At 41.2% G+C, this 27,808-nt stretch overlaps 2 long non-coding RNA genes across 2 annotated transcripts; both read left to right on the top strand.

Moving 5' to 3' along the window:
• The first annotated feature begins 470 nt into the window (after positions 1–470).
• On the top strand, positions 471–10,588 carry LOC135475983 (uncharacterized). The gene is made up of 3 exons (XR_010445084.1): positions 471–856; positions 7,981–8,110; positions 10,475–10,588. It is a non-coding gene; the product is annotated as an uncharacterized LOC135475983 (long non-coding RNA).
• Positions 10,589–13,000: 2,412 nt separating this feature from the next.
• Positions 13,001–17,498, top strand: LOC135475368 (uncharacterized). The gene is made up of 3 exons (XR_010445040.1): positions 13,001–13,321; positions 13,893–14,021; positions 16,896–17,498. It is a non-coding gene; the product is annotated as an uncharacterized LOC135475368 (long non-coding RNA).
• Positions 17,499–27,808: the final 10,310 nt, after the last annotated feature.

Here is a 27,808-nt window from a genome sequence, read left to right as displayed (position 1 = left end):
GTCAAAACGCTTACAGGGGTTTCGAACAGTTGGAATCGTACTTAGACAAGTAAAAAGGTGTTCTATATACTGAGTACGAAGGGTTCTTTAGGGATATTACGAAAAAGTACAGAGAAACGATGGCATGAAATCATCGAGCCATTGCTCCATGTTCTCAGTTCGACCTCACCCACCGCGACTTTTCTTCCTCCGATCCACGTTATTCACGAAAACGGAGCTGATTTTCCTCATAGGTGCTTCTTCAGTCCATTACATAACTTTCTGAAATACATTCATGTAGTATTGAGTCTTCTCTGGTAACGGTGCACCCCGTGAATGTGCTATTCATGGGTCTTTTTATAACTCAGGCACAGGTTGCACGCTTTAGTCGTGACGCAGCTGAGGAGTCCGGTTACCCCGAACAAAAGCGTACACCTGGACCACGTGATCATGGGACAGAAGAGGTGCGACCTGTCGATGATATTCCTGAATATCTCGACTCCTAAATCAGTGGTCCACCTGTGCGCTTCTGAAATTCCACGAGGAATGTATGTATGTGTGGGTTAATGGAACACGTGTCATCGTATGTAGGAAGGTGATGCTCATTTCCTCTCCTGTGCACACTTTGTCGAGTGATCTCGAGCAGGTCCAGTGACAGGTCAACGCTACCTTGGACATAGAAGAGGATCCTGATGAGTAACATGCATTCTAGTATGTACATGTTTGGCAGGCCTTTGTGGGATTCAGTATACATATAAACGTACACCTGATTCATCCAGGTGGTAAGTGTACAGGTCTGTCACTGTATTTACTCGAACTTTGAAGACGGTGGCTTGGACAGCCGGGGGCCCGTGTGTGTTTTGACTTCTAAGTACCTGTAAGTAATGTTGCTTGTACAGTTGACCCTTCTTCGCATGTTAGTTAACGTATAAGACAGAGTCATCATTTAATGACGTCATAGCTTCGTCCACAACTTCAAAATAACACTGTCAATGATATATGATGACTGTCATGTATATATATATATATATATATATATATATATATATATATATATATATATATATATATATATACATATGGTATCAATGAAAGCAACGCATTAACGATTTTTTCCTTCCATATATTGGCCTATATGATGAAACGATGATTTGAATCATCTTGATAATAAATTCGTAGTGTCTGTCATTGTGAACATGTAAGAAATTGTATCACCCATACCGGCCTAAATTGACCATTTAGCCTACTGTGTATATAGGCCGATAGTGCGATTATATCCACTGTAGATGTCTAACACAGGATGGAGATATGTAATGCCCATATGGTGCTATCCGATTCTAGTAGTGTATCACAGATTTGTTGCCAACGTCCAGTGAATACTATATAGTACATTATTTAATATATAACGGTGATATCCTGTATGCTTTTCTGGCAGTGCTGCAAATACGCCTATATTAGAAAATATACCTGGCCCTCTAACCTTTGTCTGCATACTTTTGTGCAAGGGTAAATTAATTAGACGTGAATTATTTGCATGTATTACTAAATGTAGCATATAACTGACAAATAACCATGCAGGCACGTATCAGTCTGCGTATACTATGTACAGGGCTTGTTAAGACAGGGTAAATATGGCTGACCAGTCAAAACGCTTTCAGTGATGAATTTGACTGGCTTGGTGCACTTTGAGTTCAGGTATTAATCCTGACAAATTAAATTGAAATACCATTATAGGGCTTATTATTGAGCTGTAGAAATTGAAATGTTGACCAGGTCATCAATGTGATCTGAAGACAAATTTGCCAAATGTCAACTTCAAGTACCAAACCCCAAGCGTAGCAGTTACCAGGTTTTTAGGTTACCTGTGCGATGTAAGGAGGAGTGTCATGAGAACCGGGGTTGGCGGGTGGAGGCAGGGGGTGTGTAGATTCGGTGTTTCACCTGCTGTGTACTTGTGCACGTGAATAGTGTCTGGCCCAATCCGACAGCTCAGTGACCAAGACAAACCTGAGCTGACTTGTTTATCCAGCAGTCATATCGTAGAAAGAATCAAAATGCTTTTGATGGATGACTTACATCTGGAGCTTACACAATATATACAGGTTAAATGATCAGGTTTCAGGAAGGGAAAGTTTTGAAGATAAAGCTGCGAACTTTGTGCAATGAATGTCTAAAGTGTTGTAAATGTGTGTTTTTAGTGACGTATGTTTGTCTCTACTTTACCTATACACTGAATAGTCATCCACGTACTTGTTTTCATCTATATTTGCTTACATCTGGCATGCTTTGGTCATATCACACATTTTTTTTTGTAGTTCTTATTTGAGTCTTGAAAAAAATAATCATTGATATCAATTAATAGTCCTATACTGACGATTCTGTTGAGAGAACTACACAATCATTTTTAGCGGGGAAATACTGAGAAAATTATCTCAATGCATGGGCTAACTCAGACAAGCTCTTTTTCTAGTGACGTAAATCAATGAACCTACTGTAGCAAAAAAATAGTGAAATTTCCGTCCGCTTTTGTTGCATGATTATTTAGAAAGGTCCTCATGGAGGAAAAAGACGTGTATGTATAGTGTATAGAAAACTGCATATATGTAGGGTATACATATGTATATATGCAGGCCTGTATATACAGCATGGTTGTCTAGCAGGTCGAACCTCACTTCAGGTTTATAACCGAGTTGAAACCTTCTGGTCCGAGGGTGCATTTGAATTTTACCGCTTATCTTGGAAATCGGTCACTCGTCACTGATTTTGCCAGACCTACATTATTTTTTCACCTTTGTCCAAGGTAACTGACCCGAGGTCTGTGGGTGGGGGTGGGGGGGGGGGGGGGGGCGGTACTGGACACGTTAACCTCATCCATTTATGTTTTTAGCCATGTATGTCTTGGCCATAAAACTTTATTCTTATCGTAATATTGTTTGATCTCTTTCTTCTTTATTACATACACAACGTTTTTCCTGGTAATTGTTTCGGTACCTTACATTAATTCTCGTGCATATAGGCAGTGCATCGGTTGAAATGATAAAATAAAAATCTACATGCGTTCAATTTAGCTCGTAATCGACTCAAGGACACATTCGACGCCAGGAAATCAGCTGGCTGTTATCGCTCTTCTGTTCACACAAGTGAACACAGTATATAAAAGCAATATATGTGTTGTATTTCTAACTTGTCTATACTTGCACGAGCGGACAGGGAAGTCGGTATGCGAGGGGTAATATTGGAAAAAAAATGTTTAAGCGTTTTGTGCACCTCTTTATGTTTATGATAACCACACGTGATGACTACACAATGATATACACGCTTTTTACATGGGCTGAGCGTCAAGGTCTAGTGGTTAGAAGCACTTGCTTTCCTGTCGCTAGGACACACGATGTGTGGGTTCAAACCCGACCTGGGACAGGGAATTTGTAGATTACCTCGATAGCACAGTTGGCAGAGCCCCTGTTGTAACTTCCTCGCTTGGCGTTCAGCATGAAGGGGAAAGTACAATGACTGGTTGACCCGTATCAGTGTAATGGCTCGGGCGGAGCCACTTACTTGCCTTCGGTAAGGCGTCTCCGTAAAGCAGCACTAGATGAAAGAGCGGTGGAAATCCGTCCTGCAACAAGGTGACACATTGCATGCACTCTAAGGATTCCCTTTGTCGTCATATGCTATCTTTGCTCGCGAGGCCTTTGATGATATTAGGCGGCCGAAGATGTTCTTCAGGGCCGTTGCACAGTCTAACGTACGTTGAAGGCCACTTATCTTCCAACACTATGGCACAGTACGCACATCTTTGCGTCACATTTGGGATTGTTCACCAATGAGTAGACTCACTTGCCAAAGGCCAGTGGTTTACCCAGAGAGTTCTTCCATTCTTTCATGGTTTTTTCCATCCATAATTCTGATCGACGTCGTATAAAGGCCAATTTCCATCGTACAAGCTGGCTTCCTCTCCTTTGGCGTGTGGGAAGGTCTGTCCCAACATGCGGATTGCCGTGGGTTTCTCTCGTGTTCTGCCCGATTTCCCCCCACCATATACTTTCTGCCGTCGTATGAGTGAAGTATTCTTGATTAAGGGGTAAAACACCAATGAAATAATCCCTTAGCGACGCCGCTCGATACCTTTGTTTCTATTTCCAGGCTGTACGGTGTCATTTTAAACCAGTCATTTGCCGGTATAATCGTTTGTCCATATGTTGTCTGTTTAAGGGTTTAACGCCGCTGTAGCGGTGTTTGTTGTGTAACCCGCGGATGGATTTGACGAGGGTGGAAACAAGGTTCAGCGGTATAGGGTTAAACAACGAACACTAAGACGAAGGTGTTAAAAGTCTGTTCTACCCTCCAAAAACGAAACAAATGTGGCAAAAACTGCATATTTCATCCTGCCTTTCTGTTACTCCGTCCGCAGAGGTAATGCATTTTAGACCAATCGACGGCAAGCTTATATTGGCCATAACACTTAACTTAGATACGTCAAAGCTGCGTATGTATGTCGTCGTGTCTTATTGCTGCGCGACGTAGAAATGTAAAAGGTTACTGTACAAGTATTATGACGTCATTCCGCTAGCTCGGATTGGAATTTCTTTTGTAACGTCATGGCGTCTGGGTGTCTCGGGCGCTGCGAGAGGTGAAAATTGCCAGTGTGGCGTGATGTTGCAGCTTGCTGCGAGGATTTTGCTTGGTGAAAATTTCTTCAGTATGACGTCAAGCAACAATCAGATTATAAATGACTAACTATAGAAATACAAAATGAATGGAGTCCTTCAGGTGGTCGGGGCTGTCGGTTGAAGTGAGTGAATTGTTTGTTACATTATGGGTTTGGGCACATCTTAGCTCGGGCGTTTTCCGTTCCTAAATGATCCTATATATGATCCAGCAGATGTTGAAGGTTGGACAACTATAGCTGCATGGCTATAAAATGTGACATAAATATGCAAGGTTTTTATTCGACGAGTTTGTGTTGAATGGCGTAAAAATTGTTTTGTGACTTCATGTCACAATGGCTTCTGACTGAAATGAAAAGTAACGTTGCCACGAGAAGGGGTACCGGTAGCGGGGCATTTAATGTAGTGGGTCAATCCTTTGTATATATGGGCTCAAGGCGCTCTGCTTACTTTAGGCGTGTAAGATTGTGTTAAAACACCGTGTGAATTGTGGATTGTGTATGTATGTCTTATGTATGTTGACATCACAAATAGCTACTCATGGCGATGAGTGTAAGCACACCTGTCTGTGAAATTTTTGTGATTTTCATATGTCACATGTTTTAGTCACATGGGATTCTCCTTTTCAGTTTTAAGCTGGGCCTGTAACACGGATAGGGACACCTCTAGGGTGCTGGCTGACCGTAACCTTACCTCAACGTTACCCACGCTATCCACTTGAGGTTCGATGCCAGGACGCGACGGACTGCGATTATATTGGCCACTTACTGCCAACGTATCGCTATAACCTTATACTATACATGCTGAGAAAACAACATAATCAGGAATATTTCAGCTATACAACGTCAATGGACAAAACTGGAGAAACTTTCGCAACTTTTGTCAGTTAGGGCTACATGGCAAATCTCCTGACTTAAGTCTGCGCGTCGAAACTGAATGAAATCAGTATTCAAATTGTGTACCATGCTAGAGTATAAGTTGTCGATAACAAAATATGTATCTCAGCTGCGCTTTCATCGCAACTGTTCATATACTCTATCCGACGCGGCGATCTAATTCAACACGATGAAGACACGGCACCTACCCTCGGGTTATGCGGAATTAGGCACAATCATGGGGCAGAGCGCCAGAGATTCCGGACGCTCTGTCCGTATTTACTTACAAGATAATTATACTCATCGTAAAACTTAACAAATTTGAAGTGAAGGCATTTGATGGAATAACCTTGACATACAAGTTTTTCCAGTGATAACTTGTGACGTTGATTGAAATCGTCACACAACACGTAACATCTCAAAAATGCTACAAGGCTAGATATGTGTACACGCCATATAGAGGACCCTTCAGTAAATTGTTGTCCGAGTAAGGATAAATACGATGTCAGAATTGAAACTATCTTTCTTGTCGTAAACTCTGCGAGAAAGGAAACATTTTTGGTCTTTGTACAAATATATACAAACAGATAAGATATACGATCTGAAGTCTGTGGTTTTCTTTAAATCCAGCGAAGGTGGGTAAATGTGTTTCACAGCCTTTGCAATATATGGATTGTTTAAAGTTAGCCGATCGTGAATGAGAAAGATCGGCACAGGTATAGGTCGGCCAAAAAGGAGGTTACAATCTATACCCATCGGAATACCTATACACTGTTGATTGATGGTTTCCTCGAATTTCACACAGATGTTATTAATGAGAAATTCAAGCAGCTCATTGAACATCGAAACATCACGTGAATGGTAACCCTTTTATGTAGTGGAAATATAGCCACCGCCAAACAAGCATATAGCTGGGTTCGAACTTGCGAACTTGCGACCGTATCATTGGCAATGATCAGGGAGGACTTCACCATATGTCAATATGGATAATTGGGGTTTAATATCATAACCATGTATAATCTTATTCTATGTGATATCCGGAGCCATTAGCTGTCTTGTCTTCATCGTTGTATGCCTGTATTCGATATGTCGTGTGTCCCACAGGCAGACATATCTCGCCTCTTTAAAGGAGAAGAAAAATTTAAATATCAATCAAATACCATTGAAAAGAGTATGCATTTCCTCGCAGGTGTTTGCCCTGAAACACTCTAATATGTACCTAAAGTCAGCGCCAAAATCCGCTGTGGGCGTCTCCATTTTACCTAAGAACTAGTCCTTAAGTGTTCTGTTTTAGGAGGAGAATTGCCGTCGGAAACCGCCGAAGTGCAGTTCATACACTTCCCAGAAGGTAGCGAACAGTACAGTTCGTTTTCCGCTTGACGATTGAGAAACCGGAATGTTGGACGTATGTTCCGAGTTTACACGACGAGCCGGAAGTTTTATCGACTTACACTGGCTGAGAGGCAACACACCCCCAGCATAAATTACAGGGCCATGGACTCAGCGATTTATGCCAGCCTTGACGTTTTCAGGCTGAACGTGTATGGCGAGGAAAAATCGCAAAATTATGCAGCAGGCACCAACAGATATAAAAAAAGTGCTCTTTTCAGCCTGTAGTGTCATGTTGTTAAGTTTTCTTCTCCTTTAAAAACACTTTGTCTTGTAACAAGCAGCCAATGTCATACAGGAACACACGGGTGTAAGGTGAAGGGTTGTTCGTCTAAAGGACATTCACCAAGGCTGTGGTCACACACAAACATGTTTGTGTGCAGACAGTTACAAGCTGGATCGTGACGAAAGAGCAAGGGAAATCCGTGTGAACTACCCCCTCCGTGTTGTGAAAAAATAGTGAAGAAAAAACTAAGGAATTGAAAATGTTAAAGAAAGAAAAAAACGAAACAGTGAGCTAAAGATAGTTGAAGATGTTATTAAACCCGAGGCTTCTGACCTGGATGGGTGTCACACACTGCCACAATCACAGTGTATGGTCATCGCTTTATTTATGCTTATACATATACATTTACTCATCGCTACGAACAAAGGTGGGTGTATTGATTGTTTAGATATGATTAGCGTTACGGTATGGGTGTCGGTATGGGTGTCGGTATCGGTGCGGTAGCCCGGGTTGGAGGTTGTAATATGGCCCTTATCTTGAATCCATGCAAGTATGGGTTGCAGACTATGAACATTTCCCGTCTGGGACCGGAGAGATCAAATCTGTGTAACGTGTTGTTCAGTGATACACCTTTTCCGATGGCGACCAATACTCCTCGCGCATTGCAAGAGGATGATGGCCTTCTCAGCTTGGACCGGAGTCTCCATTAAGCCGGAAAAACTTCTCCATTTAGTGATTGATCAAAACTGTATGCGAAATGGCTTCCTGCATGGCCCCACAAGCGATCACAATATAGAGAAAACCACCCCAGAATTCTTACACCGGAAATCCGTTTGTTTTACAGATTCTCCAACAATATGACTGCTGTGAATTTTTACCTGGGGTTGTGTGTGTTCCTGGGGGTCATCGAGTCTGGTGTGGTTAGAGGGAACGATGTCGGATCATGTGATATACCTGCAGACTCTGCTGCGACGGTAAGTGCTCTCTTAACACGGAAATCTTACTTATATATGACTTTAATCATGTTAAGTTTAACGTTTTGAGTGCTCTCTTAACACGGAAATCTTACTTATATATGACTTTAATCATGTTAAATTTAACGTTTTGAGTGCTCTCTTAACACGGAAATCTTACTTATATATGACTTTAATCTTGTTAAGTTTAACGTTTTGAGTGCTCTCTTAAAACGCAAATGTTAAAATGTCAACGTTTTTTTAGGGATAAAATGATACAACATGTCAAATGCTGTAAAATGGGGATGCCGAAAGTCTTTAAATGTTTAAAAGCTTTCACCCAATCCGAATTTATAATTCGATACACATACAATTGCTAATTTGACACCAGATGCTGTTAGATTATAATATTTTCTAGGCATTTCGTATTTATTTATTTATTTGATTGGTGTTTTACTCAAGAATATTTCACTTATACGATGAAGGCCAGCATTATGGTGAAAGGAAACCACGCATAGCCTGGGGGAAGCCCACGACCATCCGCAGGTTGCTGCAGGCCTTCCCAGGTACGGCCGAAGCATTTCCTAAGTATAGAATTTCTAACACCATGGAAAGTGTTAACCTCACAATATAAATCCTTTCCTTACACCGCCGCTGCTAAAATGTTGCAGTGACATTATTTCAGTTATAACATTCCATGTTTAAACAAATGATCCTTCTGTAATGGTACATAAGTTTTTTGTTTTTTTTTTTTCTTTCTTTTTTGCCTTTAATGCCTTGTGTTAGCATTTGCTTAATATCTTTAAAAGGTTCGATTTTTTTTTTTTGATTGGTGTTTTACGCCGTACTCAAGAATATTTCACTTATACGACGGCGGCCAGCATTATGGTGGGCGGAAACCGGGTAGAGCCCGGGGGAAACCCACGACCATCCGCAGGTTGCTGACAGACCTTCCCACATACGGCCGGAGAGGAAGCCAGCATGAGCTGGACTTGAACTCACAGCGATCGCATTGGTGAGAGACTCCTGGGTCATTACGCTGCGCTAGCGCGCTAACCAACTGAGCCACGGAGGCCCCTAGAAGGTTCGAAGTTCCTCCCTTCTTTCTGCTCAAGAGCATATGACATGTCCTTATACTACATGTATGTGTGTCATTTTGACTCAGTAGCCTATCATATATATGCCTAATAGTCCGTTGGAGATACCCTATAGGGCTACATGTACAGTGAGTCTGCTCACTAGTCCATCAGAATATCCTACAGGCCATCATGTACACTGAGCCTGCTCACTAGTCGGTCCTAATACCCTATAGACCTACATATACACTGAGTCTCATCAGTAGGTCATCAGACATCCCCTATAGACCTACATGCACACTGAGTCTGCTCACTAGTCCGTCAGACATCCCCTATATGCCATCATGTACACTGAATCTGCTCACTAGTCCGTCAGATATACCCTATATGCCATCATGTACACTGAGCATGTACAGTAATCCGTCAGACATCCCCTATAGGCCATCATGTAAACTGACCATGTACACTAGTCCGTCAGACATCCCCTATAGGCCATCATGTACACTGACCATGTACAGTAGTCCGTCAGACATCCCCTATAGGCCATCATGTACACTGACCATGTACACTAGTCCGTCAGACATCCCCTATAGGCCTACATGTACACTGACCATGTACACTAGTCCGTCAGACATCCCCTGTAGGCCTACATGTACACTGAGCATGTACACTAGTCCGTCAGACATCCCCTGTAGGCCTACATGTACACTGGCCATGTACACTAGTCCGTCAGACATCCCCTATAGGCCTACATGTACACTGACCATGTACACTAGTCCGTCAGACATCCCATGTAGGCCTACATGTACACTGACCATGTACAGTAGTCCGTCAGACATCCCCTATAGGCCTACATGTACACTGACCATGTACAGTAGTCCCTTAGGCATCTCCTGTACATGCATGTGCGCCGAGTCTTCCGCAAGTTAGACTCATACATTAGAGGGCTCAATTCTCGCTCCCACTGATAAGTCAGCTGTAGTAAGTCAACTGGGAAAGTTCGTCAGTAGCTTGGCAAAGATCCGTTTTTTTTATACCGGACACTCCAGTTTTTCTCTACCCATAAGACTGACCGCCACTGTGTAAATTACATCTATCAAACGAGCTTTCGATAAACGAGGTAAACGTGTCAAGCTATGAATCAATAGTGAATACGGTCAAATTTGTCCAATGATGTTCCTGTGAAGTTCACATATACCAAAGCGATCATAAAAATTATTGAACCGTTCCCCGTTAATTTATTTATTGATTTGATTGGTGTTTGATAATACTTCAAAGTGAACGTTTGTTACTGGTGGTTGTCTTTCAGCCGGAGGCCAATAAAAGTCCACTGCGGTTTACCATATCGGAACTGAAGAGTGAGCCGGTCTTTGCTTTACCACCGATGGGCATTGAGAGTCACTTATACACTGTGAGACACTGTAAGTAGAATTATATCAACCTCAGTTTAACCGAGGGAAGACGATAAATTTACGTGAGGTATAATAAATAATAATTCGTTATAATTTCTTATTACTCGGTGTTTTGAGTCGTGTCTTGTTAGCTACAGCCTCGGCAGTACGGTTGTGGAGGAAACCACCGACCTTCGCCTGACAAAACCTCTAGATTAATAGCCGTAGGGATAGCTGAATTTGAACACTCGACGTCTCTTGCCAATGGTCACTCAGTCACATGTATGTTTTACGGCTTTACCCGTTTCTGGCGGCGAGAGCCCCGCAGGTGATATGCTTCTTTATGGTCATACATTACTGCTCTCGCATGCTCTGTGTTTCCAGTTTAACGTAACTATCCTCAGCATGTCCACCACTCGATTGTTAATTGAGTTTCCTACCTCTGAAATTCATAAAATTTTACTTTCTGAAACTTTATAGTAGAATATCACCGTACCTTTGTAAACAAACTTCTTAACAAATTTCTAGCTATGAAACTCTCAGAGTCCTACAAAGCTGGTTGAACTTAGTCATGGACGGAACCTTCGGTCAGATACAGTAAATGCAGTATGGTATTTACGAATAATAAATATGTTATTAGGTCAGCAATTGTTCATTGTCTGGTTTATCGTAGCAAGCTAACTTATGTTGTAGAGGTCAGGGGCCACTTTCACAAAGCGGCGTACATTTTTTATCGTATATTTGTCGTCCGATATTTTGTACGCATCCATTGACGTGCCATTGTCCTATATGTGCGATAACCTACGACATTTTTGTGAAAGTGGCCTCAGGGCTGAGTATGTCGTATGATATTTTGTACGTCACTATTACTGTATCATTGTCCTATATGTGCGATAATAGTATATGTACGCCAAGATGTAGGATAATCGCACGTATACGACAATGGTACGGTAATAGTGACGTACAAAGTACATGTATATTTTTGAGTACGGCGTAAAACACCAATCAAATAAATAAAAAAATAAATACAAAATACATGTATCATACGACAAATGTACGAGTAAAAAATGTCGTACGCCGCTTTGTGAAACTAGGCCATAAAGTGCAGTTGTGTAAGGCTAAGTACACTTCATTAAATGTGACCCTTTCTAAACTAAACTGATTATGCAAAGCCATTTCTGACTACATGGAAATTTAAAGCCACGTCTGATCGCTTAGGTTTCGGTATTAGAAATTTCAAAACATTTGCAATGAGCTAAGATTGATGAATTTTTGTAAAGTACCCCCTTGCAACTAAATAGGAAATCGCCCTATTGGTGCAGCAGTGAGGTGTAATTTTTTTTCATGCAGAAGAACATTTAAAACTTACTTGAATATGAAGTGCAATTACTGAAGAACATGAGTGGAAAATTGGATTGATGCAGTGTGTACTGTTTGTTTTATTCAAAGACAAAAGTTGGGTCAAAAGCAGATGTTACTATTTTAAGGCGTTTCACTGCGGGAATTCCCTTCATAATAAAATATGATCACGTGAACCAAAATAATTTCCACATATTTGGTGTCTATTTAGGAGTATTAAACTGTAAGTATCGTGTTGCTTTAGGCAGTCATAGTACTAATCGAAAAAAAGGGAATAATTTGAAGGTCAGGGGAACTCTACATTCACCATGATATTTTATGGCTTCCAGCACATTGTTCGCATTGGTCCACTAGTAACATGCGTTTCTTGAAACCCTTGTGTCGAATAGGATAACGAGGTAGATTCCTCTAATTGCATGCTTTTTCAGTTTTTTTAGTTGAATTTTTTTATATTTCATAAATTCTCTAGCTAAATGTAAGATAAGTTTAAATATAGCATTGTAAATCTACACAGATTATATACAGTATTCTTCCAATGAAAACTCAACCCTCTTTACTTCAGTTAACAGCATATCGTACAAATGCATTGCGAAAAGGGACACCTGTTTATCAGCTTAGCTTCCTAAAAAATGTCAGTTAAAGACTCTGTCATATATTCAGGGTATAATTCGTAAGACAACGTGTTTCAACTGCCAACATTATAGACGGAAAAGGATATTACCCTATGCATTTAACGGCAAACAGTAGGCTGATGGTTAGCAAAGAATATTCTTAGCTTGGCCTACGTCATTTCGCAGATGATCTATCACCCTGAGCAGCTTGGCATTCAACCTGAGAGACAAGGGGACGATTTCCCATCTCGTTGTAAGGTGTCCATTCGACTTTAGTCCGAAATAGATTTGTGTAATGGGCTATAAAACCATCAAAACAGTTTGCTGCACTGGCTAAGATGGCCTCACCTCAAGGAATTGTATTTTAATGCTAAGAGTTTTATTAGACGTTCATGTCATGATTGAAAATTAACGTTTAAGTTGAAATTACAGTGGGTTTGGATGTGAACCAAGTTTGTTTTTTCGCAGGTTTCATGACCTTGTACGTCCTGTCCAGCACAGCCCAAAAAAATGCTTTGCTTGATGGCGTAACAATTTCTGGAACGTCTTTAAGTTGTAAAAGTCTGGATGGAAGTTCGTCGCGGGTGACCGGGACAGTCCTGCGTTACTTTAACGATTCCATCGCCCGCCCAGAGGATGTCCCGGCGTCGTGGTACAGGGGTGGACGGATGGTGATAGAGATTAAATTCTTCCAATTCCCACAGAGGTCATCTTCGACACTTCGCTGTGGTGTGACGAGAAACACTGCATTTGGAGATATTAAAATTTTTGCCGACTTGACAACAAAGAAAGTTGGTATGTTACTTTCTCGTGTAGACTTACACTATAGTGTCACAGACAGTATGCTTTCTCGGGCCACAAGTGGGAAGGTCTGCCACCATTCTGTGGATATTTACGGGTTTTCCGTGGGGCCCCTGCCGGTTTCCTCCCACCATAATGTGACCTTAGGCGTATAAGTGAAATAATTCTTGAGTAAGGCGTAAAACTCAAATAAATAAATACAGTAGAGATTCCATTCCATTTCAAAATTGACGTGTGTGTAAAATAAATGTCTTATGTTTGCTATGACATTAGTCATCTACGTTCGTCACAGGGTTTCTTATAATGTAGGCCTAGGACATTAGTCGTGTACATTCGTCATAGAGTTTCTTATAACGTTGGCTTATGACATTAGTGGTGTACGTTCGTCATGCGGTTTCTTATAATATTGGTTTAGGACATTAGCCGTGTACATTCGACATAGGGTTTCCTTGCCAACTGCACAAAGCAGCAACTCTCAAAATTCAATCAATTTAATTGAATTGAGTTGTATCCATTAGTGTGGTACTGAAGCAAACATTCTTGTGGGATTGTCTATTCTCACTAGGATGTCCACGGGCGAAATGGGGAAACCAGTGTCAACAAGACTGTCTGTGTCAAAATGGCGGTCTATGCCACACATTTGACGGCACGTGCTCATGTTCGGATCCTTATGCCGGCGTCAGGTGTGAAATAGGTGAGTGAGTCCGGTAATCCCCGCGAAGCAGCAGTACGTGTGCTTTCACAGCCAGTTTTCACTATTCACTGGTGGTGAGAAAGGGGGGGGGGGGGGGGAGCGGTCATTTGGTAAGTAGTTGTTCTTCACTGGTGAGTATTTCTATCTCACTGTGCCCCGTGTTACAAAGCCATCGCAATACCACGGCAACGTAACTTTTCATTATAGCTTTCGACTTCTTGGTGGAACAGGACCCTGGTGAGTACATCTGTCAAATTGTTGAGTTGTTTTGTTCTACCTGAGCGTACTTCTGTCCTACCGGTGAGCAGTAATGCTTAAAAGAGAAGAAAACATAAAAATGATACCAAAATCAGATGAAAGAGCATCGAAACTTATTTTTTTCAAGAGAAAAGGGTATTTGGGACCAACTTTTGGTATTTATCGCTGTTGCATAATAATGTTCTAAATAAGGACGTGATGCTTGTCTAACAAATTTATTTCAAAATAAATTTGTTGTTTATATCGAAACATATGCATTTAACATAATTTATGATAATATTTATGAAACTTGCGGATGGTCGTGGGTTTCCCCCGGGCTCTGCCCGGTTTCCACCCACCACAATGCTGGCCGCCGTCATATAAGTGAAATATTCACTTATACGGCGTAAAACACCTAACAAATAAATAAATAAGATACAATTTATGAACATATTAAAATATAGATATGATCCAAATTGAGGTTTAATTACATTTGTTAGCTGAAAAGAAAAATTCTAGTGCAAAAATTTTTATTAAGCCTTTCTTGCAACCTCATTTATGACATTATTAAACAAAGACTATAAATACCAATAGGTGGTCCCAAATACCCACCATACAAAAATTATTTTCAAGTGTCTTTTTCTCCTCAAGGAAAAATCGGAAAAAATATTGAAGACCAAATTTAGGGATAGCTTTTCGCACTCTTTCATCTGAACTTTATGTCATTTTTATGTTGTTTTTTTTTTTTTAGAAGAACAGTTTAAGTGAGCAGAACTGCTCAATCGATGACCAGTACTGTTGAAGTATTGAGCAGTTCTGTTCAAGCGGTGAGCAGCACTATTTAACCTGTAAACGGTAATACTAAACCAGCGAGCAGTAGTGTCCAACCCGTGAATAGTTCTGTTCATCTGGCGAGTAATCTCAGCCCAAGTGTTGAGTAAATCTGGTGAATATAGGTAAGTAATGTTGTCCAACTGGTGAGTAGTTCCAGATAAACCTGTGAGTAGTTCCAGATAAACTGGTGAGTAGTTCCAGATAAACCGGTAAGTAGTTCCAGATAAACTGGTGAGTAGTTCCAGATAAACCTGTGAGTAGTTCCGTCTGAGTGAGAAAGTCTGTCCAACTCCTGAGTATATTGCGAGAGGTAATTATGTCACGGATGTTTTTTTTTATAAATAATATTTTATGCCAAAAGTCTACACGTTTTATTGCCACAAAAATCCATTCCCAATTAAGGTTAGTGCATCTAATTTCCTTGTATTGTGTTTCTCTTTTAAAATACCGGTATCAAACATTATTAACACACAGAACAAATTTCCAATAGGGATTTATTGCGCCCATATTATAGTGCAGGCTAACAGACATCTGAACACTTTTAAAGAAAACGATTTCGCGTTAAAACATAATCTTTCAGTCATTCCTTTCAAAATAAATCCTCACAGAGTGCTCTGCATAACCTAGTTCTACACTACCTCTGGGTCTTCTGCTCCAGGGGAAATCGGCCATTGACGCCAATGTCACTGTACAGGGCTCGAAATACAAACCCTTGCTTAAGGAATACATTTGTAATTTGAAGTGACTCATTCAAGATATTTTGAAGTTGATTGTGGTAGAATTTATTCGGAATGAATCCTCATCCACGAGAAACGGTTAGGTTTTACATGGGAAAGCATGAGTTTTTAATTTGTCCAGAGCGAGGTAGGAGGCTTAAAGATGCTGGCCAGATGTACATCTTAAGCATGCATAAATATGACAGTCCCAGATTTAATTTATTATGATTTAAAGGTATATTTTAAAGAAGCATAAGTATTTATTGCACATGTACTCTACGAGTTTTATCTTAAAACTAGAACTACTATTTTTGCGTGCCAATAAATATAGCTAAAAATTAATGACGAGAAAGAAAGAGATAAGAACGTGCGTTTTCACCTAGAGGGCATGTGACGAAATCTCGATCCCGCGAGTTTAAGGATCAGCTGACCTAAACATCGCCCAGGAGTCGGGGCAGAAACTACCAGCGCTGTGACTCGAGATATCAAGAACTCACCGTTACCATGCACGGTAATTTCATGTAACCTTTTATTTTTCTATTTGATCATCAATACTACGCTTATGTTGACAATTTAGCCGACGTAAAACTTAAAAAGTAAAAGTGAGTAAGCGTCATTAGAATTTACGGACACAGATATGCTATATTCCCAGGAACGACATTTCTGATTGGATTACTAACATCTGGAAACATTTTCATAATTAAATACGTTTTAGTAAATGATTTTCAGGAGACATACAAAAAGAAGCTAAATTCAGTTAATTTTTAGCCGGCGAGAAACTATTGTTTCAAATAACAGGATTTTGTTTGGTTCACCAACTAGCCGTGAATAAATTGTACGAAGGAGGACTCACCTGTACGAAGGAAGGCGAGATATTGTGAGAGAGGAGAAAGGTGGGTGTTGGTGTATATGTCACGGTTATAAGATTTCCGGCTCTGATCCTGTATAATGGGGATAGCACATGATAACGGTTGGGCTTTTCTGTTCAGGCCTGGTTGAGGATTTGTATTTGCTTCACCAGTCAGTGCATCATATACCACAGGTCTGGAGTAGCACCACATGATGACCACCGGACGTATACTTTCAGATTTAGCCTCAACACCTTCAACAGAAGGAAATGTAAACAGTACAGGAAGTTCCTCCACCAATATGCCGACAACAACGCAAGTGCTATCCAACAATTCCACTGCCAAACCAAGGAAAGGAGTCCTAGCATCGGAATCATTCACAGACGACATAAATTCGTCATCCCATCTTGTTATGGGAATCACTTTACATATCTGTAATGTGATATGCTTAATATGGTTGAGTTTGTGTTGACTAATGAGACTGTAGCTACTTACACTTGTGAGTTTGTATTCATTAGTGGTGCCGTTACTCGGATATTCATGAGTTTGCATTGAACAATTGGACTATTTACTGACACGCATGAAGTACAACATGATTTAAACAGGTTTGTTCACTTTGTGTTACTGTCGTATTTGGGGTAGCACAGGCCTGATTGTCCTATAGAAAGGTACATGCAATGGAAAACAAGGCCTTCTCCACTCCTAGTACACGGCATTAAACAGTTATACCACACTTCTTGACAGAGGTGTTCAGAAAAAGATTAAGACTAACATTGTCTGTGATAAAGGTGTGAAAATACAGAACATATAATCTGTGATTATGGTCATATATACATGTAAGTTAAGGCACAAAAATAAAGAAATATTTTTTTGTCAAAAGCCGGATTTGTAATCTGTACATTAAGTCCATGTTATCCTTCATCGGAGTTTTAATTTAAAATTGACATGATCATCCCAACAATCAAGTCCTATTTATTCCCTATGTAGTCGTCATGCGATGAGCTCTGAAACTCAAGCAAGTTTAATCAGTAAACTGAGCTCATTTCCGAGAATCAAGCCGGGAGGTTTCACCATGCATGTTGGGTCAGCAGGCGATCTGCGAGGGTCAAGCCAGGGTTTATCAGCCATCTGAGATTATCTAATGATCATTGAGCATCAGTTGGGAAACCGTTTTCATTGAAACCCAAATGTGCATCATTAAACGGGTAGCAGGCAACGTATCCGGGAACCTTCAATTTATTTATTGTTTTAATAATGAACAAAAGAATCAAATGGCAACTGTTCTGTTAATTACGACTGTTCATATGGACACTGCTGTTATTCACAATGCGGGTGTATGTATTTAGAATTACATTACAGGATACAAGGTACTGCAAAACGAAGAGTACGGTTTTAAGGAACATGGTTGAACATGCTGGGAGCGCAAGATCAGCCAGGCACCCCCATTTCGGGCTCTAACCAAAGAAAAGGTTTGACAGGTATTATCGTTGATGTCACCACGGCAGGCTACTTATTTTCCGAACTGACCTCTGCACGGGGTCTCGTACACAATTAGTTTAAAGCCATTTTACACCCACGAAGAAAATCTGTAAGCTTTTTGTGGTTTCATGTGCTAGGCCACATCATATTCTACGTACCGGTATTCAGAATTAGAAACAGACGTTTGATGTATGATTTAAGATCACGGGAAGCCTAGCGTACAGCGTTGACACTTTGAGGACAGCGCAGGGGGCAAGATTGAGTTCCAGGTTAGTGAATGTAACGATTCAGAGGGGTGAATGTGGAAGCTAATTTGGGAGCATGGCTAACCGAGCCCAAAAGGCATACATCTTTGGTAGAAAGTAGTTGATGCATGCATATCATGTGGACTGTGGAGTGAGGTTAGTTCTGTCTGAGTGAGGTTACTTCTGTGTGAATGAGGTTACTGAGTGAGGTTATCACTTCAGAACTGTTTGTGATCAGACAAAGGGGAACATTTCCTGCCTGAAGTAATTCTGGCCTAAGCTGTGAGATGTTCATTCCAGTTTACGTGGTTGTGTCCTGTGTACAACCTGGTTACAAACGGAGACAACAACGGTCAATTCAGATTGGACCAGGTGGTCGGAAAAGCTGCCTCAGTGAAACATAAAACAAAGCAAAATCATCTACGGAAATGTATTGCTGTCTCAGCTTCAGGTTGCACAAGAAGAGGGTCATTATCAGCTATTGATGGCCATGGTCACGCAAATGTGAAAGACGTAGACATGTACAAGTTTTCTGTGGGAGAAAAATAGCCATTTATCTAAGAAGTGTTCGTACCAGTGATGTACTTAGACATGAATTACCGTTCGCGTACTTCAATGTGCATGCTTTACAATGAAGGAGGCAATGGAGAGGAATTCGTAGAAACAAGTGGTTGGGGACAGATATAACTCTTCTTATGCTTTGTCCTGATACTTTGAGATATACGATGAGAAACAACAACTTTTCTATTGAATTGACAAGTCTTCCCTTTGATTAACATAGATCAAGTGACTACTGACTATCCTCACCTGTTCTTGCTGCTCTAAAATGCACTCGTGACAAACACAGATGTCTAAGATTTCTCACTAGCACAATGTGGTGAGATGTTTCTCACTTAAAGATCGATTTATTTATTTGATTGGTGTTTTACGCCGTTCTCAAGAATGTGTCACTTATACGACGGCAGCCAACACTATTGTGGGTGGAAAACCCGCAATGCCCAGGGGAACCCACAACTCATCTGCAGGTTCCTACCAAATCTCTCATACAACCGTAGTCTGATGAATTAGACTTTGTATCCTAACGATACAAGGTCTAACAGTGACCCCTTTGCAAAACGCTGGGTATTTCCCTCTCAGCATTTAAAACCTCCGTAGCGTTTCCTAACTGACAATTTCTCAATCAGCAATCCCCAGCCGAAGGGATCGCACTTGTTGGAGAAAGATGGGCTTCTGTTCTCCTCAAATCCATCATTTTTAGACTGAAAACCGACACATTTTGAACTTTTTGACTTTTCGCCATCTTGATGGCTGTTCTTCACAGATAAAAATCGCCTGCTGTGCATGACAAACAAAATATCCAAGCTGTGGAGAATAGTTCGTTGTGCACCACGCTCATGCGCGCAAAGGTTAGTGATGGCGAACATGACTGGCTGTACGATGTTTATACTGGGTTGTGGACTAAAAATGCTCGATATGATCGTAATCGGATCCTATTGTGGTCCAAAAAAAGTGCGATCCCGTCGACTAAAGATCGCTGATTAAGAAAATGTCAGTTAGGAAACGCTACGGAGGTTCTAAGTTAAGGACAAGAATAAACCCAGCGGTTTGGGAAGGGACGTCTGTTAGACGCTTTACAATTAATTAGCATACAAGGTCTAATTCATTAGGCTATTACAACAAGACAGGAAGCCAGCACTGAAGTTGAACTCATAGCGATCGCATTGGTGGTGAAAAGCTCCTTGGTTATTATGCTAAGCTAACCACCAGGCTACGGATACCCCCCCCCCCACTCCCCCTCGTAATTTCGAATGTCCCTTAGATGATATACATGTCATTCCTTCGTGGCGTCGATGCTTGTTACCTTGTTATATGATCTAACAAGGACAAAAGCTTGATAGGTTGCCTAAAGGGCTGATTTTCTGTGCCCGAATTCCTGGATGTCCTGTGCTCTGGCGGAGAGCCCGAAAGGAACCAGTGGCTGGAGACTGATATAACTCTTCTTATGCTTTGTCCTGATGCTTTGTTGCTTCGCGTATTCTGCGTTTGTTTGCGTTGGCAAAAAATGTCACAGTGGGCGTTGTTGCGCGTGTTCCGCGTTAATTGGCGTTGGCAGAAAGGTCACAGCGGGCGTTGCTCCGCGAGTTCCGCGTTTGTTGCTCTTGTCAGGAAGGTCACAGAGGGCATTGCTCCGCGTGTTCCGCGTTAATTGGCGTTGGCAGAAAGGTCACAGCGGGCGTTGCTCCGCGTGTTCCGCGTTTGTTGGCGTTGGCAGAAAGGTCACAGCGGGCGTTGCTCCTCGTGTTCTGAGCTTGTTGGTGTTGGCAGAAAAGGCGTCGCTCCACGTGTTCCACGTCTTCCGCTTGGTCGTCCAGGGCGCGGTCTAGGTGGCTGTTATCAACCACCACTCACGACCCTCAGAGTTCACTTTGTTTGTATATAGGGTAGTGCGGGTAAAGGTGGCACATATATGTTCACCTGAGTGGAAATATCATGAACCCCAGACGAGGTACATGGCCACAGCATAAAAGACTACAGCATATAGATAGTAGAGCAGAGAAAGTAGAGTAGCAACGATAGTGTGATGGCTGGCACATGGTCTCACGTAACCGGTGAAATACGCCCTCTTGTCAGCTTAGCTCATTTACAGATTTTCTATAATTAGCACCAAGGTTTAATCCGAATTAAATACAAAGAATATAAAGTGATGTCTTTTTCAAATTCTTAGGCGTCACTAGTTCAGCATTACCCTAATGCTGTGTTGTCATCACATTTAACAGTCACATGAAAACAGTGCAGAGTCACTCCGCACTCTGTATCACAGCTCATCAGGCGAGGGTCCAGGGGCTGCCTTGGCCCCGGAAGCTCTACATGTCTTAGATGGCTGGAGATGCGTTCTCAACTGTATTTTCGTGCAGTCGTACCGCGAGCTCTATCGTTGTAACCCTGTCTGCCTTTAAATAAATGCTAATGTACTGTGTAGAAAACATCAAATAAACGGACTGAATGTAAAACATTTCAGTTGGGTGACGGAAGTTGTTTGCATATTGCCTGCACCTAATTCCAGAAGAAAACCACGAATAAAGGATTCAGGCAAGTCAATGACTATCTGCCTCCTGCCAAGGCTCTGCCTTGCCTGAGCTGAATTTTAGGTAAGGTACATTTAAGGCTGGAAGATGCGAGATTTAACCCAGGGAACCCTACCTCAACTTTCAGCCAGTCAGCGTGGATTCTGTATCCATTTGTAGAGTTATGAAAAGATTAATATTGGGGGACCGGGTGGGGGTGGGTAGTAGCTTAACAGCCTGTCCGAACACATTAGGCTCCAAAGGCAGCGTAGACCCCGAGAGATCCACGACTCTTTCGTAAAAGAACCTTTTCTGACCGAAAGATAATAAAGAATTTCAAAATTCATATCATTTTGAGAACTTCCTGATTTCATGTTATTTAGGGAAAGAAAAGAGAATCTGTAGGCCTATAGTAGCCAAAGTTGTGTGTTTAGCGAGACGCATTTATAGATAAATAAGAATCAATCGTATAGGCACTTAATCTCTTTGAATAAGGAATAATCATATAACTAAACAGTGATATGTCACACAGAAATTAAAACTCACACCCGGATTATGCTGTATGCTGCTACGTAAAACAGCAATAATAAGTCATGCTTTCTTCAGATTTCGAAGCTTCTAGAATATCACAACACACAAACTGTGCTGTGTATAGACATCAGACGCACACCATGATGCTCTTGAAGTTTTGTACAATTGTTGATGTACAAACCACGCGAAAAGATTAAAGGACAAGACAGCACCTGGTGAAAACATATTTCAACCGATACTCAAGCTTTCTAAAAAGTATCATACTTTATTATTTTAATGACATTTCACCGAATAATAAGTGGAACAAAATGACAATACTGCACAAATGGCTATTGTGAGTCGAGGCAGCCGTCTCGAGAATTTTATCCTATGAAACACGTTGTTATCAGACTGCGGGGCCTTTACCCAATCACTCCATGAAATGACAAAGATAACACAGAACTACTGGCTAAGACATCATTTTGAAATCGCTAACAACGATTTAGTTACGTATAGCCTAAGATTTAATGCGCGTATGAAGATGCGGTAAATGTGGCTTACCGTCGATCCGACACTTTAGAAGGAATGAATGAATGATTATGGTTTAACGCCACATCGGCAATATTTCAGCCATATCGTGGCGACACTTTAGAAGGAGTTATTCCCCGTAATTCTCAAAACACTTCGTGTTGATCGATTTCAGAATTATATTTGGAAACTGCACCTGGGCCTTCATTGCCGAAGTCCACAACTTTTATCTGCCACAGACTACTGCATAAACTATTATACGGAAAATACCTTCGACGTTAGAGAGTTAGACTAAACGTCAGGTCACCTTTCTCTCGATAATGGAGACGTGCTGAAGCAGTGTCAAGATGAAGTTTCACTAAAATTTTACTGGGTTGAAAAAAAATGTAAAAAAATATTTAATGCCGGTTTAGGATACTGTGAATGGTAGTCGTTTAGTGGACATAAACATGAGCCAAGTGCTGTCTTTCAGTTTAAAGTAAAAGAAAGCTAAAATATGAAGCAAGGTTCATCAAACAGACAACTGCAAACTATGCGTAAAAATAATTTTATTCTTTTTAGATTTTTTAAACCGGGTGGAAAGACATTCAAATATTTGAATATTATGGTTGACTTTATCAACCATACTGATAGTATCTAGGAACTATGACGTCACATCACCTGTTTTCTTGATGTTCACCAGAAGGAAGGAATTTTGGGAAACATTATTTCATTGATCGCTTTCTCACGAGTAAAAGAGTTATTCAAATATTCAACGTCGTGATTACAGTTAGAAAAACTCCCGGTGACGTCAGAGCTCCTAAACTCTGATTTTATGGTCCATAAAATTCAATGTTTGAACGCCTTTAATTCAATTCGCACAAATCTAAAAAACAATAAATGAAAGTATATTTATGTATAGTTTTAAATTTTCTGTTTAGTGATGCCTACTTTGATGCTCAGAGGTCTTTTCCTTTGAAGTTGTTGGGGTTCTATAACACGCTCTTCAAAGCCTGGATTCAGTGGACAAACACATGACATTTACTGTATGCTTTAATTAATGGGCTAATGCATATGAATTCATTTTACATGAACTTGTGTCATCCTTTAATTATCTTCTGTGTTTGCCATCATGTCAAATACCAATGAGCTGCCGTCCTGTATTATTTAAATGCCTTGGTTTAAGATCTACTGTAGCGAGGTCAGTGAAAGTTTCAGTCCCATCTATGACATTGCGCAGGATTATAAATACGATGTTTTCTAAGCGAAATATTACAATGCATGTCTATGAAACTGACATCTTAATAGCTGATGCTCGAGAAATTGTCTATGTCGTCGGTGGTGTGTTATTGTAAATATTCTCCTCCCTACTTCTCTCGATCAGCCCAGAGCTTGGTTTTCCTTTACATGAGTGAACGCACTTCTCAGGATTTCCACAATAGCTTTCAGTGTTAATCACAGTTATAAGCTCAATGCATGAGTTTAGGCTTCAAAACAGATATTCGTATAAAATGGACGCTGCGGATCAATAATCGTAAGAATAATTTCCAAAACAGCTTTTAACACAAACCAGCAAAGAAGTAAGAAAGTATATAAAATAAAAACTTAAGATGGATTTATGCAACAGAAGCAGTTAACAGTTTTCATGGCTGATGGAAAGACCGGAAGAATGTTCAAGGTGAACGAATTAAATCAGTATCCCAATGGTGTAGCATGCTGGAGACACATTAACACATAGCGGCATGTTTGTGAAAACGAAAGGAAGAGTTGATCTATACGTCGGTTTATCTTTGTGATATGACGAGCTTGCGCTTGTTATTGTGCGTTATAAATCCATGTCAAACGTTATCAGTGTGTTTAATACCTCGCCCTTTGGTATACAAGATAGTGGAGGTAAATCTAATTCGGTCTGATGTGTATTATAACACGTACAGAGGCTTATCCCTTCAACGTCGTTGAATGACAGTGTTTACATTGTATCATTTTTGCACTATTTTACTGTTATCTCGAAAGGTCAGATATAAATCCTGAACGTATTATTCTCAGCCTGGATCATTTAATGTGTTGGTAAGCTGTACGCCCATTTACAGAGCAAACTTTCTCGGAGAAACACAACCGGTGTTGCCTAATTATGTCCCAGATTATTCTGTTTGTACAACGGTATTGAAACAGGAGCTACCAGCTCTTAGTACATCCTGAACTGTCTGCTGGATTCCTCATAGCTGTACTGCACAGGACCGGACCACTGAAGGAGAAACTGTCCCCTAAACCCTTCACCACTGTATGCTCGACGTTTCTGAAAGAGGCACTACCGGCCCTTAGTACGTACTGAACTAACCGTCTCCTAGACTATTCACCACTGTAAGCACGACGCTTTTGAAAGAGGAACCACCAGTCCTTAGTACGTACTGAACTGTCTCCCGAGACAAATATACAACAGGAAATATGGAGACCTTGGTTCTCCATGGACAGAGTGGTGGGAGCCGTTGTCAAGCGAAATGCATCGAAGACTATGTCGCCGTGAACGACTTGCCGGACAATGTGAAAAGCGTAGCCATCTGCCGATCGTGTGGACATTGCAAGGTGTTGGAAAATCATGGCAGGAACTGTGGCGCCACATGTTTCACCAAGATTCTGTTGGTACTATTGGTAATTTTCTGTTTGGCTTGTCTAGGTGTCTACATGGCTCTGGCTCATTTCAGGCTGGTATGGTCCCTGTTTACTACTTACAGTCGTGTGGCAAAATATCTAATCATTAATGCAGCGGTGTTCATCAAGACAGCTGTCTGTATGACTTGGCACTTTCTGCGGCAATGTCTGACACAAACGATGACAAATTTCACCCAATGCCTCTGCTTCGTCAAGGGATTTATGATCAACCTAGCTAGCATGTGTAAATTGAGACCAACCAGAGCTGTAGAGTCGCATGAACTAGCTGCGAGAGAGGAAGAATGTGGTCAGTCCGCCGAGGAACTAAAATCGTGCACCTTGTGCTATGTCCAGCCCAAGAATGTTGTCCTAATTCCGTGCAGGCATGCGCAGTTTTGTATAACATGTATCCAACAGTTACAAAATAAGAAATGTCCCTTGTGCAACGGGATATTTTCAAACACTGTAATTATTTACATTTTTTGATATATGTACATACAATTGTATCGTCTTAAAATCACGTGACACAGTAACAGTTCCACGATATCACAAGATTTTGCGTAATTTTAGACCAGTGTTATCTAATAAATTGTAATCAACATCAATGCACTTTTTATTACATAATTCTGTTAATATTGTGGTGCTAGGGTGTTTGTAATTTTCAACTATTTGAACATTTAAATCAACAGGCAGAACACAATCCTCACTACAAAGGTAAACAGTCCGGAGTTCGAGTTTAAGTGTTACATGTGACTCTTTGCCACGCATCACAATATGGTTTCTGCTCTGCTTTTACTTCCCATGCTGTGCTTTACTCCGTTGTTAGGATTTCTTCAACCAAAAGGTACGGGCTTATGAATTCTTTTGTGATTACCTTTCTACCATAATGATGACTACTGCTGTATAAGTGAAGTATTTACGAGTACAGGTAAAACACCGATAAAATGAATACATAAAGCCTACAATAAACACATCTATTTAATTACTAAATTTGGTCATTAGAAATAAACACAAGGACGTGTTTGTTCAGTGTAACGGAAATGTGTTTATACACGGAACACTTGTTTTCAACATGATGCTGATTATTGCTCAAGCACTGATTGACAACTGGGCAATTCCAAGTAGTTCCCGTGAAGTTTGGACGTTAACATATCAAGTTTCCGCATGTTTTTTCTCATTCGAATGACACAGCGAAAAGTTCATCTTTGAAAGCATCCAACGATAGTTTCATTGGCCTCTGGTGATTACATTTCTGTAGGACAGGCTGGAAGGTCATGTCATTCTGCATATCAAACCAACTGTTTCCTGAGCATGTCCAGGCTGCCTCAAGGTGTCCATTTCCAGCAAGACTCTCAGTGAGACCAATTCCTGGTTTCCACTTTGCGAGAAGTCGACAATATCGAGAAATCATTGAACATTCGTAATGTTTTCTGGGCGTGGCATGTTTTGTATGGGTAACACTGCTGTCAAACACATTTCCATGATCAGTGAAAACAGCCGCCCATGAATACCAACTTGCTAGTCCCGAAATTATTTTATGGTTTTTCTAATATTAGGCTCTAGCAAACTCATAATTTCTTTGATTCTTTTTCGTAAGGAGAACTACGGTTACTTGTGCGTAGACAATTTTTCAACTTCATATTTAGTTTTACGCAGGCTTCGCCTCCAAAGAGTCATTGAACAACAATTAAAAAAAACAAAAATGCAAGAGGATTGGAATGGCATTGAGTGTGTACTGTTACTACATGTTTGCACTTTCCCAGTATGGGAATCTTGATATTGATGTAACTGTTTGACACCTGCATGGACTTCAGAAGCTTTGGCAGCTTGAAGAGAGAATTAAAATCGGCTTTTGATATGACGATAGCCTGCGCACCGATGCCCAATCTAATCGGGTTATACAACTACTGATGCCTTGGACAGAGGTGTATATTTCTCCGTTCTCACTGCTTGTGTGCCCTTGATGAGAGTAAGCGGTCTATGGAGCTCGTGTGGCCTTGGTGACAGTAGGCGGTCGATGGAGCTTGTGTGGCCTTGGTGACAGTAAGCGGTCGATGGCGCTTGTGTGGCCTTGGTGACAGTAAGCGGTCGATGGAGCTTGTGTGGCCTTGGAGACAGAAAGCGCTCGATGGAGCTTGTGTGGCCTTGGTGACAGTAAGCGGTCGATGGCGCTTGTGTGGCCTTGGTAACAGTAAGAGGTCGATGGAGCTTGTGTGGCCTTGGTGGCAGTAAGCGCTCGATGGAGCTTGTGTGGCCTTGGTGGCAGTAAGCGGTCGATGGCGCTTGTGTGGCCTTGGTAACAGTAAGAGGTCGATGGAGCTAGTGTGGCCTTGGTGGCAGTAAGCGGTCGATGGCGCTTGTGTGGCCTTGGTGACAGTAAGCGGTCGATGGCGCTTGTGTGGCCTTGGTAACAGTAAGAGGTCGATGGAGCTTGTGTGGCCTTGGTGACAGTAAGCGGTCGATGGCGCTTGTGTGGCCTTGGTAACAGTAAGAGGTCGATGGAGTTTGTGTGGCCTTGGTGACAGTAAGCGGTCGATGGCGCTTGTGTGGCCTTGGTAACAGTAAGAGGTCGATGGAGCTTGTGTGGCCTTGGTAACAGTAAGAGGTCGATGGAGCTTGTGTGGCCTTGGTGACAGTAAGCGGTCGATGGCGCTTGTGTGGCATTTTCCCCACTTCGACGTTCGTTGTAAACCACTT

This window comes from Liolophura sinensis, chromosome 9 (assembly GCF_032854445.1).
Source record: "Liolophura sinensis isolate JHLJ2023 chromosome 9, CUHK_Ljap_v2, whole genome shotgun sequence".
Classification (NCBI taxonomy): domain Eukaryota; kingdom Metazoa; phylum Mollusca; class Polyplacophora; order Chitonida; family Chitonidae; genus Liolophura; species Liolophura sinensis.
Note: the sequence above shows the minus strand (reverse complement) of the source record. Positions and strands in the feature narration are given on the sequence as shown.